This window comes from Rhipicephalus sanguineus, chromosome 2 (genome assembly GCF_013339695.2).
Source record: "Rhipicephalus sanguineus isolate Rsan-2018 chromosome 2, BIME_Rsan_1.4, whole genome shotgun sequence".
NCBI lineage: Eukaryota > Metazoa > Arthropoda > Arachnida > Ixodida > Ixodidae > Rhipicephalus > Rhipicephalus sanguineus.
In genome coordinates, this window is record NC_051177.1 from 216,024,739 (window position 1) to 216,040,696 (window position 15,958).

Sequence of the window (15,958 nt, forward strand, 5' to 3'; positions counted from 1 at the left end):
CCAAAGGCTGGCCGACGAGCACGCGATTGGAACACACTGGCTCCGGCTTGATCACGGCAATGTAACTGAGCGTAAATATCGGGCCCGACTACTGCAGCTCTACATGCCGGCAGAAGAGTTCCGCAGACCTTGGTTGAGCGCGAGTTCGCGAGGTGCTCTGGTTTTCTCGCGCGGAAATGCGACGGAAGGAGGCCCCGGTCCGGCGAAGTCGTGGTGGCTCAGGTCTGCAACCCGACTGCCCGTCTTCAGCGCACAATCCAGTGATGACCTTCTGCTTGCCTCGTTTGCTGAAAGTACATCCCCGCCCCCCTCTCGATCTTTAGCGTGCCAGGATTTTCTTGCCCTCGTGTCCACTTATTTTCTTCTGATTGAGGACTGTTGGACACCCGTGTTAAGAAGTGATTGGCCCCTGGAAGCTCCGTGGTGCTTTATAATTGGATCACGTTTATTTATTTGTTTTGTGGCGCAGCGCGTCCTCGTGCTCGACATTCTTCGACGTAGTCGTCGTTCATCCGGCACATATGAGCGCGCGCGCCTTGGCATCTGCTTGTTCGCTTCTGGCACTTTTCAAACGCGCGCACTTTGAACGCGCGCCACACATCATATTACGACCTGTTACTTGTCTTCGTCATACAGTCATGTCACGCCATACCAATTTTACTATATATTCATTTAATGAAACGGCCGTGAGCGCCCCAAGATCGCGTCATATTAATGAGAACTAACAGACAATAATACCAAAGAAAGTATACGGGATGTTATTTGTAGTAATTAGGATAAAATGTGAAGAAAGTAAACTGGATGAAAAGATAACTTGCCGCCGGCGACGACCGAACCTGCGACCTTCGAATAACGCGCCCGATGCTCTGCCACTGAGCTACGGTGGCGGTCATCCTCCCGTCCACTTTATGGGATACATATGTCCATTTAAACCTAGAAGTGTTTGTCGAGCTCTCTATCCCGTTAACGAAACGGCACTGAGAGCAAATTGTCGTAAATTTCTAGATAGATAGATAGATAGATAGATAGATAGATAGATAGATAGATAGATAGATAGATAGATAGATAGATAGATAGATAGATAGATAGATAGATAGATAGATAGATAGATAGATAGATAGATAGATAGATAGATAGATAGACAGACAGATAGATAGATAGATAGATAGATAGATAGATAGATAGATAGATAGATAGATAGATAGATAGATAGATAGATAGATAGATAGATAGATAGATAGATAGATAGATAGATAGATAGATAGATAGATAGATAGATAGATAGATAGATAGATAGATAGATAGATAGATAGATAGATAGATAGATAGTGAGCAAAAGTGAAAGGATGGAGAAACAGGATTATTAGCAACAATGCAACGCCTTTTCATTGGAAATAACATTAATAAGAACACATTGCAACAACTTATAATGAAAAATTAAGCACCAAATTTCAGAGAATTGGAGACTTCCGTGAAATAAACTCCGATAAACGCTGAATGTCCTCCCGAAAAGTAAACTCGGGAAAACACCCTATGAATTTCAAGAAAAATAAACTCGGAGAACACGGAGCCCTAATCATAACGTACCAACTCGCCCAACATTCCATTCTTCTAGGTCACAGTGTATTCGTTTGCAAAGGAACTCTTAGCATTTAGGCTAATACAGAAACATTCAAGTGGCGTCCTGCACAAAAGAAATAATAACAGCAAATGAAACTGGCCAAAAATTATGTATACTTATGGTGTTCACTGGTCAGACAAAGGCTGAAGAAAATAAGACCTGTTTGTTTTTTTCACAGACGTGTTATCTGGTCACCGTAATCATTTGTGTATAAACGGCAATCTCAAAAGTGAACGCAGCTAGAGAAGGCTTGACCCGCCCACGAAGTCCTCCATCTTGGAGGACTGTCCAAAGCGGCTCTTTTTCGGCGTAAGCATAGTTATTGCCATCCACTGTTGCTACGAACCACCGCGGGACGGGCCAAACCACGCCCTGCGGCCCTTGCTCGGACGCCTCCGTGGTGTATGGCGGCTCCTGCAACCCGTGGTGGCCATGTAGATTCTTAAACATCACAACGAAAAATGGCTACTCTTCCCGGCTCAGAATTTGCTCCGAAACTATGAAAGTGGTGAAATAACAGGGCTCACTCGCATATTTCGGGAAACACGCTTCCAGAGCAAAAGTGGATATCACTTTTAGTTGAACTGGAGTGCTTGGTTGTATGCAGTGCGACTGAGCAGAAAACAGGATACGCACAGGTCGCATTCGAGCGCTTCTAACAACTGAACTTTGCACTTAAACATGCCGGTATATGCACAGGCAATATCAGCCGGCAGAGTACAAAATGCGAACTATATTCACCTGTCTACAAGCACGAACAGATAGCAACAGTGATGCGCACCCTTCGAATTGCGGATCGATTAATAATAAACAGCGCGAAAAAATACGGGGCCAAATAGCCGAAATACTGGGAAAGCGCTGACTTCCAATCGATTATTTCAGTTCACATGCATGCAGGGTAGGTCATAACCAGGGTTCCGTGTTTTCGGATAAATAAAAAAAAATCCGATAAACACTGGACGGTAAAATTTCTGACAATGCGGATTTATCCGACAAACTCTGATTTTAAAAGGGCATTTTCAATGCTCAGTATCGTCAATCGAAAAGAGTACACCTCCATCAGCGGCAGGAGCCTTGTAAAATATGCTTGCGTCTATTACAACAAGCTTTAAGGTTGTAATACGAATAAGCCTAGGAGTTTTGTATTGAATTATTTATATTTGTATGTATGTGTTTTTGTACGTTCAAACCTTCCAGACATCTGAGATACATTTAGTGCGTTCGCACGTTTTCGTGTTCAGGTTTCATTTCATCGAGGATTTCGGAGTATTGGGAATAATAATAATAATAATAATAATAATAATAATAATAATAATAATAATAATAATAATAATAATAATAATAATAATAATAATAATAATAGGTCCTGTATTTTTCATCAAGAATATAAGGGAGGCTGGGAGAAAAAGCTGGGAAGCAGCTTGACTAGCTCCTGCCCACCAAAAGTACACTTTGGCTAGTTTACAGCAGTGCACATCAACAGCTCATTAACAGGGTAAATGAACTGGAACTGAGAAAAAAATGAAAGGATGGAGGAACATCATTATCAGCAACAATGGAACGCACTGTAGTTGAAAATAAAATTAATAAAAACGCATTGCAAAAACTCATAATGCAAAATTAAACATCGAATTTCGGAGAATTGAACTTTACATGACATAAACTCCGATAAACGCCGAATTTGCTCCCAGGAGATAAACTCCGAAGAACACGCTCCGAATTTCAAGAAAAATAAACTTCGAAAACACGGAGCCTTAGTCATAACTGCCATTTTTGTAGCCCGAACAGGACGGGACTAAACGAGCTACATTGGAACACACACGCGTAGCGATGGAGCGGATAACGCGACCTTTCTTCTTTCTTTCTTTCTTTCACATTGCGCAATGCTCCCTCCTAATGTAAGCGTTCAGTTTTATTATAGGTAACGGTCGTCCCCGGAACGCCGTTTTCTGGCTGAACTTGCATTGCGTCTTTCATGTTCTTTCCAGCGTTCGTCAGCCTCTAGAACGGCCCAACGAAAGGACCATCACACGATCATGGAAACGCGGGTTAGGAATTCAATTTTCTGCAAGTCGGAATTTTCCTCAAATGTGCAGATTCTGATATCGACCTTACGCGTTGTCCAGCAGATCGCTTTAAGTCAGCCGACACGAAATATCTTAATAAAGCGCCCATAGCACGTGTACTGCTCACAGTTGTTTTTTTGCATCGTCGGTAGAACTCATTCCTATGCTTCAGTTCAGTTCACATTGGGCAAGCATGGGCACGTGGCCTAGTCATTCTGCTTCTAGACACGGCCACGTACGGACGCAGAATGGCTGGCTTGTCAAGAGCTGTGAAAGCGCCCGATGATGGCCGCGCTTTTTCGTGCTCACCGCTGTCCAAGGGCCACCGTTCAATTCTGCCACCGTTGTCGCCAGGAGAAGAACTCAAGCGCACACTCACTCTGCTCTAAGACATCGCAGGGCGTCCGTTCGGAATTAATGACTTCCGAAAACCGCTCAAGGAACTAGGAATTGTTCAGCAAGTGAGCGCACAGGAGCGTACCAACGTCGCATGCCTGGCTGACGAGGCCAAGAAGGCGCTTCTGGACGCTGGCGGGCTCTCTGTGAAAGACCGGCCTTGCCTTGTCGTCGACCCACTGTGGCAAGAGGTTCGCCTCAAGCTGCCCTGGGTAGCCTTTGACGTCAACGCAGACACCATACGGTGCGCCTTCCAGGACCACGGAGAAGTTGGAGAAGTCATCAGTGACAAGTAGAGGGATGATGACGTCGAAGGAGTTGAGTCAACCACCAGGCTTGTCCGGCTGTTGCTAAAGGAAGTCGCACCCGCCAGATGCGTCTGGGTGGAGCGGGTGGGGAGAGTGCAGGAGACGCTCTCCCCACCCGCTCCCCCACCCTACCGCCTTCATAAAAGCGAACAGCAACATGAGGCGCGTAGTCGTTTGCGTCCCATTTCTAAGGAGCTTCTCTGATCGATTGTATTCGTACACTAAACAAATGCTAGTTTTTGTAGGTGCGATTGGTCGATGCCTTGAGCATCGGCCTGGCAGTTGTCTTCGGCCCATAGTGAAACTTGTTGAGGTAAGCGCCGTACGCTGGGCTTTCTTTTGTCAAGATGGTGATGATTCGATTTGCGACGCTTAATGTACGCGGGCTAGCCGCCAAGCGGCGGCAAAACCACCTTTACCGCCTAGTTACAGAGCAAGATTTAGACATTGTCGCAATACACGAAACTAGAGCGTGAAGAGTACACCGAGCGAATGGCGCGACCTTTCACGAAACACTATGATGTGTGTGTTTGCCATGTGGTGGGTGCGTCGGCAGGGGGCCTTTTGTTATTTCGGCAGAGCCTTTGTGCAAAAGTGGTGTCTGTCACCAGCTGCGAGCCGAATTGTTTAATCATGTGTGACTTTTTTTTTTTTTAAGAGAAAATGGGAGAGTGGCTTGTCTATGCGCACCTACTAAGACCCTACACCGAAAGGAACTTTTTGAAAACTCTTTATGTACTTTAAGTGTGATTGGTAAGCTAGTTGTGGGGCGGGAGGTTTCAACAGCGTTTGTTCAGGATGTGACAAAACCAGTTCGAGGCCATACATGACTCTAGTACTGATGTTTTAGTGGATGCGTTAGCAAAGGTTCAATTAGAAGACATGGTCGATTGTCTTTGCTGTGGGAAAGGAGTCATTTTTACCCACTTTCAACGGATGAGCCGTGCCAGACCTGACAGAGCATATGTGTCAGCTCACCTGATTCCTTCGTGTCACGATTACAGAATCACACCTGTACCATTTAGTGATCACTATATAGTTTCATTCTGCATTTGAAAACTAAAGAGGAATAACAAGCCCTTTTCTCGGGAACTATGAAACTTTACTGTAACTTTACTGAACGACGAAGTGTTTAATAACCTCTTTATTTAGGCTATAGAAGACGTAGCGACAAAAGGCTTGGAAGGTTGAGGACCAAAGTGGGAACTACTGAAGGAGACCATTACGCTCAATGCACTTGAGGGAGCCAGTGTCTTGAGACACGCTGAAAAAGAACAAGAGTCTCTTCAGCGGGACAACTTGCAGCAGTTGGTAGCAGAGGAGTGCACGCACGCGGGCACCTTGGTAGAGAAAATAAAGAGCATTAAACAAAATCTTGAATTAAGTAAAGGAGAGTGGCGCCGGCGATTAGAGCACGAGCTGAAAACCTCTGTGCGGGTGAAACGCCAACAAAACGAGCTCTGGGAGCTCAAAGGAAATACGTTTCATAAAATGAAATAATGGAAATAGAATATAAATATGCTTTGTACAACAGGTAAGAAGCAATCGCCGGACTCTTTTCCATTGCAAAGAACTATTTTCGCGAAGTAATGACCGTTTAAGTGAGTTTATTTCACTGATGACAAGGCTGGAAGAGGAAAGCAAGGAAATATTAGAAATGCCCATTACAGAAGAAGAAGTGAAAAAGGCCATTGATGGTTTAAATGAATAATTGGCAGTGGGAGACATAGCTTGCGGACGAGCTAAAGGAGAGCCCTCGACCAAGCCCAGCGAGCCGCTAGCTGTGGAGCCCTTGACCATGGGCGTAGCCAGGGGGGCGGGGGGTTCGACTGGTTGAAATCCCCCCCCCCCCCCGAACTTTTCAATTTTGTGTGCGTATATATGCACACACGAACATGCATAAAGTATAGTTGAACAGCCCCCGAAGAAAAATATTCTGGCTGCGCCCCTACCCTGGACTGATGGCGCAACCACGCTCACCTCACAATTCTTTCAAAAAAATAAAGTTTTCTCCTCCTTCTCCGGGGCAAGGCGTGGCCAGTCGGTCCATAGATTCAGCAAAGTTTTAAACTGCGCGAACAAGACAGGACGAAGTGTGCGTGTTCCTGTTTTCGTCATGTCTTCTCAGTTTAAAACTTTGCTGAGTCTCCGGGACAGAATGCGCGACAGTGTACAACGCATTGAAGGGTGCTATTGCCTGTATTTTGACAAAGGTAAATAATTAGACTATTGAATATAAACGCCTAACGCCATTCTCCTTGTCAGCCCGCACGGTTCTAACACGAAAAACAGAAGATCCAATCAAATACGAAGCGGTACTTCGTATCGACCAATTAGCTTAACCAACGTTGACTATAAGATATTAATGAAAATATTGGCCAAGAGATTGCAGACAGTTATTAAAGAATTGATTGGCCCCACCAAACTTGTGGGTTGAAGGGAAGAAAAATCTTGGCTAATATACACAAAGCACGGTCAATCCTTCAATGTTGTGACGCGATGCCTCTCAGTGTTGCCATGCTGCAGATTGACCTAGAGAAAGCATTTGACCGTGTGCCGCACGACTTGCTTCTTTCAATACTTGAGTATGCGAAGGTTAGTGGTTTGATCTGAGATGGAGTGCGAATGGCTTACACAGGTTGCACATCAAGACTGGTAATAAATCAGCGAGTGAGCGCATACCTGCGCTACGATCAGTCAGACAAGGGTGCCCACTATCACCCCTACTTGTAGCGATTTTACAGCGAAAGCTGTTATGAGATCATTTCACCGGCCGTTTTTGGCGCCGTAGTTGTCCGCCGCCGCCGCCGGTGTCCGTAACCAGTGTCGCTCGAAATAAGAAAAAAAAACGAAATAAGAAAAACAATTCCAGGATGGAACGAGGTTCGAACCTGGTCCCTCTGCGTGGGAGCCCAGTATTCAACCTCTGTGCCATGCCGGTGCTTGAAACTGCTTTGCAAAAAGGTCCTATACAGGCTTCATGTCCGGAAGGAACCACATTAGCATATGCAATATAGCGTGGTAGAAGAGTAAAATAAGCACCAAGCGTCGCACAACGCGAATTCTGTAACTAGGCGTCACACAATGCGAATTGCGCAACGAGTAGGTTGTTGAATGCTTCCAACCCATTATAAAGGGTTCTGCCATAATTCTTCATCGTCATCAGGCACAGCATCAACAAAGTGCGCATAATGCCTTACATGCGTTTAGCAGGTATCAACGCTCTCCGTAGAATGACGAAAAATGGCACAGTGCCTGCTGCCCTACTTCTCAAAAATTACAATGATTTATAGCGTAGCGGGTTCCTCGCAAGTGCACTTGTATGGGTTGCCAGGGAAGCCCATAAGCGCATGATCCACTTCCTCGGGGTTTCAGTAAAATTACAATGATTTATAGCGTAGTGGGTTCCTCGCAAGTGCACTTGTATTGGTTGCCAAGGAAGCCCATAAGCGCATGATCCATTTCCTCGGGGTCTCAGTAAAGTTCTTCGCCCCCCCCCCCCCCACCCCGTCTCTCTCACGTCAACGTATGGTATACAGCATGACGGGAGAGGGAAATAGTGACCGGGCGTCACCCAACGCAAATTACACAACTGGTGGGCCGTTTAAAGCTTCCAACCCATTACAAAGGGCTGAGCCATAATTCTTCATCGTCATCTGTCGTCGCGTGCATAGAGTTTCCTACAATACTTACTAGAGGGAACTCTGGCGCTAGTGTCTATGGGAGCTGCAATGCATCGCGCTTCAGCCAGCATGGGAATCATGGGTAGTACACGGATTTGTCTAAACTTCGTTCTTTCGGCTCCGTTTGGCTCCGCGTCGCCTGCATCCGCTTTGTCGCAAAACGAAGTTCAGCAAAAATCAGCAGTTTCACTTCACCACTTTAACTTCTTTAGGCTCGCCGATTCAAATCTGGTCACGAACTTCACAACGATCCATTCTTTTATCCGAAAGAAAACCAAAACATAGCAATAAACAAAGCCACACGTGCGTTCGAAGCCCACAAGCACGAAGACTAGGCAAATCCGTGTACTACCCATCATTCCCATGGTGGCTGAACGATCGCAGCGCCAGAGTTCCCTCTAGGTCATTTTAGGAAACTCTATGGTCGCGTGAACAAAGTGCACATAATGCCTTACAGACGTGTAGCTGGTGCCTCGCATCTCCGCAGAATGACGAATAATGGCTTAGTAGGTGCTTCCCAACTTCACAAAAACTGTGATTTATGGAGTAGTGGGTACCTTTCTAATGTACTTGTATTGTAGCCCCAGGAGAGCTTAACGGGCTCTAGAAACGCCGCTCTTCCAGCTTTCGCTGTGACTGTGCTGCGGTTTCAGCGCAGGCCTGGCGTTTTTTTTTTATTGAGCCATTCTGTTTAGGCATAATTAGGACCATTGGAATACGTGGCTTTAATTCACGTAAGGGCGAAAAAAAGGGAGGGGGCAGGGGGGCGCCCCCCTGGCGCTGTATTATCCCGCATATTACCCAGAATGGTGATATTGGCACATCTTGCCTCGCGTCTTCATGCGCTGCAGTGCATAGGCATATATGCCGAAAGATTGTTCTGGATGTAGATATTGCAATCATCTTTCAAGAATAAGGTTAGTTGCGAGTGATGCTCTTTCCTTTCGCCTATGCTTCTTGGTGGCTTGCATCTTCTAATTTTCTTGAATTATTTCGCTAGTACCCCAGAAACTTTTGACAGCAGTGTCATGTCGAACAGCGTGGCATCTTTCTTTCCCACATAAATAAATAAGGCTCCAGGAAAATACATGGGGTTGGAGAGGCCGAACTTGAGTTTGGGAGTGGCAAAAATAAATTTGGGCTTTTTAAAAGCACGTAGTGTTTGCGTCAGGAGAACGCAAGCTTTATTGATAGAATGTTATTGTCAACATAAATGCAGCACCAATCAGCCGCAGCATTTGGCTCGCTCGCTATGTATACATCCGCCAGCAAACGTCGTGTAGCTTATGAAGGCGAAAGCCTTAGACGCCTCATCAAACGAGAAGGTTGACCGTCGGCACCGGCGTCCCGCGTCGGCGGCGTCAACGCGAGTGATGCAAAAAATGATCACGTGATGACGTCACAAATCGCCAAAATTTGTGGCATCATTATAACGTCACATAACGTGACGTCACATGATGACGAATTCACACGACATGGTCGCTTTGCACTGCCTCAGTGGTCGGTGGGCCGATCACGGCGGCAGTGCAAAAACGCAACGCAAAATCTTTCTGCGTTGGGTGCAGAAAGATTCTGGAGTGAGGCGAGGAGAATGAATACATCGACTGACAACAAGAAGGTGGCTTTCGCCTTCCAGTCATCTTAGGCTAATGCATAAGGGGCCCTGTGAGTTTTTTATTCGACGTATCTAAACAATGACTTGCGTGTCTACAGCCGATTTTGTGGGCGCTGAGCACGGGGCCGACGATCAAGAGGTCGCATGGGAAGGTTTTGAGATGTTATCGCATCTGGTAAAAGGTAAACGCATTTTCCACCCTGCGGGAGATAAGCACCATCAGCTGGCGGGAAGTGCGCGCGAGCGATCATCTCAGTACGCGCTTTCTGCTGCTCACCGAACATCGCAGCCCCGACGAAGTAGCCAAAGTCTTCGTCGCGGAAGTGCTTGTTGCGCAGATGACTCGTAACCGATGGCTGCTTGCCGGTGCTTAACTTCACAACCCACGCTTCACGCAGTTTCTTGTCCCGCTGGTACCTGTGCAGACTGACACCGGGCTCCGTTGCGCATGTCCGGCACCGAGCAGCATAGCAGCATGTTCTTCGCCTTCGGAGGCAGCCACTCGTATTACAATGGGTTCGGTTGTGTTCGCAATGCGAGAAAACTTCCGCATTTGAACACACCGCAGCGCAGGTGAAACTTGAAACTCGTTTTAAAAGCACGCGGCAGCGCTCCACAAGCACCCGACGCGGCCGTTGAGACCACGTGATCCTGCCAAGCACGTAAGGCTGACGGTGGCGCCGGCGTTTCCAGTGGTGGGCCTCGTGCACAATATGAATGTCATGTAGTGGTAGGAGTTCCCTTAACGCATGTAATATCGCGTGGCAGAAGCGTAAAATCATGCCAGGCTTCAAAACGTGAATTGCACGACAATCGGGTGTTTTAAAGGTCGTCTCATTACAAAGCGCTCGGACATTTAATCATCATCAACAATAGCATCAACAAAGTGAGCAGCTACGAAGGTTCGCATGTTGCCTTACGGGTGCGTAGTGGGCTTTTCCGGCCCACACCGCGGCTGATTCGCAAAAGGAAGAATTATGGCGTAATGACCATTCAGCAACTGTACTTGCAGTATGCGTTCTAGGATAGTTTCAAGCGGCCACTGTTACGCGCACAGACGTTCGTTTTCTTCCGGCACGGTTGAGGCATCCACCGAGAACGGAAGCCAGGATAGCAATTGGGAGGCGTGAACACGGAGCCCGATTACGTTAGCGCATTCTACTCTTGAAGGCGAAGCTCAAGCGTACTCCAACACATTTTCGTTTGCTTCCAATATAGCACAGTTGCGAGTTCGGTGCCCTGTTTTTTCTTCTTTTTAAATGTATTCCTGTGTATTTTTTACGCTGCCCTTAATAATCAGGAGAGTATTGCACGGAATCAGCCCTTCACTTAGGCACACATTTACCGCATAGATCTCCCAACACTAATTCCGATACCTTCAAAAAGCTTCGTCTCTGACTACGCAATGTTCAGAACGATGGTTATTATATGCGTGAGTGGCACCTCGTAGCATAAGCAATTTGCATGTACGCTTCTCTCCGATGGTATATAAAATGTGACGCATGGTTATTATGCACTCTGCTTCTTCGTTTTGTTTTCTTTTTGTTTTCTTTTTGTAACGTTTTCGGTGAAACCGCCAATTCGGCTGCTCATGCTTTTGCGGCGTTTGACAAAAATTATTGGATACATAGCACTGTCACCCAGAATGTAGCGCTGAGTGACGCGTATGTGCGCTGCAGAAGTCAACTAACTCGTTGCAGATAGTCGCTTGAAAAGATAACCCGAAGAAGCGACGCCAGACACGCTTGTCAAGCTATACGGGCACTGTCGCATCAGGCAGAGTGCAGTTACGCGTGACTGCGCACATTTGCAGCTGTTTCCATTTTTAGGAATGGAACGACTCGAACGCCGGAAATGCGTTTCGAACAAAACACTTCCGGCGGCGTTCGTCCGCGGAATGAACACGAACCTTGTATGGTGCGTCAGGGAACCGCTCGCTGCAACGAAAAAGTTCAATATGAAGAGGACCTGCTTTCGGAAATGAAAGCAGCAAGTAACAGCCCGGCACCCTTCCATTCGATTTTTATTAAGTAGAATGTACACCGACACCATTTACTGCAGCAAGCATTACGCAGAAATATTTCAGCTACGCGTTTAGTGTGCATGCTGATACGTTACTGTCATTACGAATTAGGCAGTTGCAATCACCAGAAAAAATTTGGCACATTGTTCCCCTCTGTGGAATTAAATTTGCTCTTATGACTCGGCTTCGGGAGCAGGCTGTTCCTTCTCCGCAGCGTCCCTCTGGCGGCATCCCCGTATATCGAAACAGACAAATGTGTGCGAGGGCAGCAAGGAAGAGGGGAAGAGAGGACACGGCACACCGACATGCATTCGAACACAATGTGAACGATTGACAATAGCGATAACGACAGCGGGGCTCCTAAACGACATATACTCTTCAGGGCTGTTCCGACCCTATCTTGGCGTAGCACAGATCGCGATGGTGAGCACCGTGCACTTACATAGCATAAGTGTTTTGGATGTGCATGTGCCAAAACCGTTAGCTCAACGTCACCAAGAAAATTAGAGTTTTGCTCAATTTTCCAGGATGCTGTCACAATTACAGCATAACATACAACAGCCAGTATATGCAGTAGCGTCTCCTAACTTAGCCTCCGTGTTGGTGAATGGACCGTTTTTGCTGCAATAAAAAGTAAATAAGGGGTTGTCGCCATCTCTTGGCGACGGCTACGCGTTTCCACTTGGTTGTTAAATGATAATAAAATTTAGTAAAGAAAAAAATCACCCACGATTACGATACTGCCTAATACAAATTCTGAGCGCAGCTTCCTGTTGGGGCAAGGCCAACTGTGTTTGAAGTTTTAATGATAATAAAATCTGGGGTTTAACGTCCCAAAACCACGATATGATTATGAGAGACGCCGTAGTGGAGGGCTCCGGAAATTTTGACCACCTGGGGTTCTTTAACGTGCACCTAAATGTAAGTACACGGGCCTCAAACATTTTCGCCTCCATCGAAAATGCAGCCGCCGCGGCCGGGATTCGATCCCGCGACCTTCGGGTCAGCAGTCGAGCGCCATAACCACTAGACCACCGTGGCGGGGCATGTTTGAAGTTTTGGCTTTCCGAAATGTATCGGCTACGCTATAAATAATAATTTTTGTGATGTAGGACAACACCCATTACGCCATTATTACGCCATTACGCCATTATTCTGTATTATTCGTCTTTCTGCGGATAAGCGGGGTACCCGCTACACATCTGTAAAGTGTTATGTGCACTTTGTTGATGCGGCATGTGGCTGATGAAGATGAAGAATTATGGCTGAGCACTTCGCAGTGGGTGGGAAGCATCAAGCCCCACACTCGTTGCGGAATTAGCATTGTGTGATGACTGTTTGTTAACGCGATCGCGTTAAAGAGCTCGTATCGCAGAAATTCCGCCGTCGGCGTCGGCGCCGTTGGCTGTGAGCGAAAAATCATCATCTTGTCTGTGACCGAAAAATCGAAAAAGTTGCAAATAAAATAAATAATAAAAATGTTGGGTCCGAGTGAGAATCGAACCCAGGCCGTCTGCGTGGCAAGCAGGTGTTCTACCATGCAGGCCTAGATGGTAAGGAGAGGGCGGACGCTCTAGCTCGAGCGCTCACGAACCGAGCGGAGCACCAGCCTCCCTCCCAATTACCACCACCCCACACTACACACGATGGCCTTCGCGAGGAGGAAGACAGTGACCTTGCTCGGATGGCTCCGCGAGAGCTTCTTGCTCATCAGCGATGCGCACGGCAGAAATATGGCGTCCCCGACAAATCTCTTAAAGGGGAAGACGCAGTGGACCTCCGTAGAGTTCAAACGGGGGTCTATCCAAATTCGTTGCGATTGCACAAAATTTTTCCGACGTTGTACGGGCGCGATTGTCCGTGGTGTCGCGACTCGCCACCAACCCTCTACCATATCTCATGGGGTTGCAGTAGAAGGCCAAATAACCTCAACTGCCTACGGCATAATACCACATAGAAAACTCTTTGGAGCAATGGGAGGCACTCCTCGCTAGGTCGGACCCGGAGGTGCAACTAGCGCTCCTGGACCATGTCCGGCTGGCGGCACAAGCCAGTGGAGCCTTGGACATGGGGCCCCACCCATCTAGCTCCTAGACCCCTTCCCTTTCCCTGAATAAAAGTTATTCTTCTTCTACCACACAGCCACGCCTCAGCTTGGAGCTGCACTGAAAGGAACTTTCATGCATTCCAAAAATACGCGTCCTGTATACAGGTGTCACAGTACGAGATGTAATATCGCAGTAATAATGCGTGGTACAAGCGTACATTGCCACCGGGCGTCACACCACGCCAATATCATAACGACTTGGTGGTTTAAAGACAGCCACCCATTACAAAAGGCACACACATACTGCGCGTATTCCCTTAGGACCACGTAGTGGGTGCATCGCAACTTCGAAGAAGTTTCTCGCGCATAACTGCTCCTGGTTTAAAGCATCCTACCCCTTACATAAGGCACACACCTTAGTGCACGCATTCTGTTAAACACTCGTAGTGTTCGAAGTGCGCACTAGGGGCAGGATATCGCTATCGCGTTCAACTCTTAAAGGCGAAGCTTAAGCGGCTCCCAATTTTTATTTTACTCTTCTGCCACGCTATATTGCACATGTTAATGCGATTCCTTGTCCGACAGGACGCCTGTAAGGGTCTTCTTGCAAATGAGTTTCAAGCACCAGCGTGGTTCTGCGAGGTCAACTTGCAGTAATGCAAGTTGGTCAAAAGAATTTGAGCAAAAATAGAGAATAGTACGAGCGATGTGGATGTTAGTCTGTATAGAACGGCCATTCAGTCCACATGTTTAACGGGGTCCAACAACGATCGACATTACAAACTGCAACCTAAATCATTTGACCGTGTTAGTCACTCGTTTATGTTTTCCCTTTACAGCAAGCAAATGTCGGCTCAACATTGTTAAAAGGAGTCAAACTTTGTTATAATCACTGTTCTACCCGCCTAATAGTGAACGGTCATCTCTCGCAGCCTATATCTATCCGCTAATCCGTTAAGCAGGGATGTCCTACGTCGCCGCTCCTACTTCCCTATACTTAGAACCGATGTGCTTGCATATTATTCAGTCTCACAATATTCATGGCTTTAGATTGCTAAAGAATCAGGTAAAGGTTTTCGCATATGCAGATGACATTGCCTCTTTTAGTACTGACATATCCAGCATTGAAATAATTTTTGATGTAGTATAGCAATTCGGTAGTGTCTCAGGTGCACGGATGAACTATTCCAAGAGTTCAGGCTTGTGGTTTGGGTCATGGAGGTCTACACCTCATCAGTATGCCGGTATTGAGTGGTGTGTGGTGCCACAAAAATATCTCGGTGTTCCACTAGGTGCACACAAGTCAAGCGCACGCTACTGGAAAGAGAGGGTGGCAGGCCTTGAGCATTATGCTAAATCTTTTATACCACATAACATTTCAGTTTTCGGTATGCGGATACGTGCAACAATTTTTTGGCTACAAGACTTTTCTATGTACTACAAGTGCTGCATTGTGCTAGGTCGTACATTCAGAGCTTTCACCGTAAATATGCAACATTTATATGGTCATCAACCTATGAATCCATGACGAGACAACCTGTTCAGACCAGTTAGTGCAGGTGGGCTAGGTCTAGTACATCTCTACGTGTGGCAAATTGCATCTCGCTACTTCTTTTTCCGCGACGTTCGAGCCTTCTTGCAGGTAAACCTGGTAAATGTGCTACCTGACGTAGTAGTTTCATCCGATTCTTCTCGACGACCATATCATTTATGCGAGAAGTGTATTTCTCTGTTCGTTTTTTAACAGTTAGTTTTTCAAGTTAATATTTTTACTGTGCATCACGCAGACATCTTTACAGAGATATAATAACGATGCTGTTTTCGCCACCACTTCATCGTGCAAAATACTTGGGGCTGCCAGGGCATGACGTCCTAGATCGAGTACGTAAAATGCCGCTGCCACCATCGACAAAACCTTTCTTTTTTAGATTACATTCTGAGACCTTGCCTGTGAAGAATTGGCGTCGTTCAAGAGACATTTTTGCGTCGTCCGTGAATAGTCCTCTGTGTGATGTGCCGGAAACAATAGAACATTGCTTTATAAGCTGCAGAGATGCAATCTTATTTTGAGATGTGCTCCAGCGAGCTCTTCGAAAGGACTCTATGCTAAATCCACATTCCATGCGATATCTCTTGGCAGCGAGTTGTAATTATGTACCATTCGACATTTTTGTTCTCATTGGAATGCATAGCCTGTGG

At 46.5% G+C, this 15,958-nt stretch overlaps 1 protein-coding gene across 1 annotated transcript in view; it reads left to right on the plus strand.

Moving 5' to 3' along the window:
- The window catches only part of LOC119384076 (prothoracicostatic peptides), a 221,574-nt gene that overhangs the window by 16,001 nt on the left and 189,615 nt on the right, over positions 1–15,958 (plus strand). The gene's annotated exons all lie outside the window — the stretch shown is intronic.